The following is a 1,660-nucleotide window of genomic DNA, read 5'->3' as shown; positions in this document are numbered from 1 at the left end:
TCTTATATGCGGATGACGCAGTTCTAATTTCCTTCTCCTGTGTAGACCTAAGAAAACTTCTAAGATCTCTCACTGTTTATTGTAATGCTGAACAATTAACAATTAACTATAGCAAATCCAAAGTTATGGTGTTCTCTAAAAAAAGAATGAGACACAAATGGAGAATTGACAATCGACCTATTGAACAGGCATCATCTTTTAAATACCTGGGTATAACCTTCCAGGAAAAGGGCTCGTGGCATTATCAGGTTAATAATACTATTGCAAATGCCCAAAGATCTACCAAAGCTATTTTAAGGTTTTTCTATGGAAAAGGGGGCCAATATATTCCGGCAGCCTCCCAGGTCTTTGCTGCAAAAATATTAACAACTGACATGGTGGGGTTGATTCATGGGTAGCTTTAGGGAAACTTTGCAGTAATGGAAAAGCAGAAATGGAAACACAATTATATCCTCTGCTATTTTGCAGAGTAAAACAGGAGGCCTGTAATCCTATTGGTGCCAGCCGCAAGTAAGCCCTGCCAAGTTCAAAAGGGCTTATTCCTAGGCAGGTGTGTACAGAACTGTAGGCCTACCATATACCTTAAGTTATGCCAAGGCCTAATCCCCTGCTGCCCTCACCCTCACTGATGGAAGCTGTTGTCAGCCCTGTTCCTACACTAGCTCCTAAAGCAAATGTGAGAGGAAGCTGACAATTATATTATAATGAAAATTCATAATAAATCTTACAAGTGGAGCTGGCTATGCTTTTAGAATAGTCACCACTCCAAATGCAGCTGGGGAGATGGTCATATGAAGGATAGAGGGAAGTTCTGCACTGGCATCTTAAGTTTATCCTGACAACCAAGACGGTGAGAGTGAAAGGGGTCAGTGTCTCTTTAAAGGTAAACTAGAAAAACTTGCTAAGTTCCTAAATGTACAAATCGCCCTCCACCCACATACGTACATGGCTGCTTTTCAGACCTCCCTCCTCCCCCTGCCATTAATCAAAACTTTTAAATTCCTTCTTGCACTCTTTCGGGGCCTATCATTGGTACCAGCTAAAAGCACTGCAGTGGGTTTCTGGGATGAAACTCAAAAGTGTTTGGTAGAGGCAGAATTACAACCAAAGTGTTGGCAGCATTAATTGCTGAAGGTGGACACCCATGTGAAAGGTTGAATGAACAAATGAATCCCTGTATACACTTTCAATGTAACCTACAATTCCATTTACAGTGGTACCTCTGGATGCGAACAGGATCCGTTCCAAGCCCCATTTGCATCCTGAAGCAAATGCAACCTGCATCTGCGCGTGTCGCCGCGTCTGCGCATGTGTATGACATCATTTTGAGGGTGTGCACATGAGCGAGCGCCGAAACCCAGAAGTAACACGTTCCATTACTTCTGGGTCGCCGGGGAGCGTAACCTGAAAATGCTCAACCTGAAGCATATTTAACCCAATGTATGACTATATATCAAAGAGGTTATCTGATGCTGGAAGGCAGGTGATGTAGCTCATCAAACCTGCACAGAAAGGAGTGGGGATGGCCAGAGTGTGAGCTGAAGGAGGGGGAAAAACTACACACACACACACACAGCAGGAAGGTTTAGAGTTTGTATTTGCATTTTCCTGGGGAAAGAAGTGTAGCAGCAGATTCTGCCTCTCAATATCCAACAGTTAA

This window comes from Podarcis tiliguerta, assembly GCF_965153285.1.
Source record: "Podarcis tiliguerta genome assembly, chromosome: 2".
In the NCBI taxonomy this organism is placed as follows: Eukaryota; Metazoa; Chordata; class Lepidosauria; order Squamata; family Lacertidae; genus Podarcis; species Podarcis tiliguerta.
Note: the sequence above shows the minus strand (reverse complement) of the source record.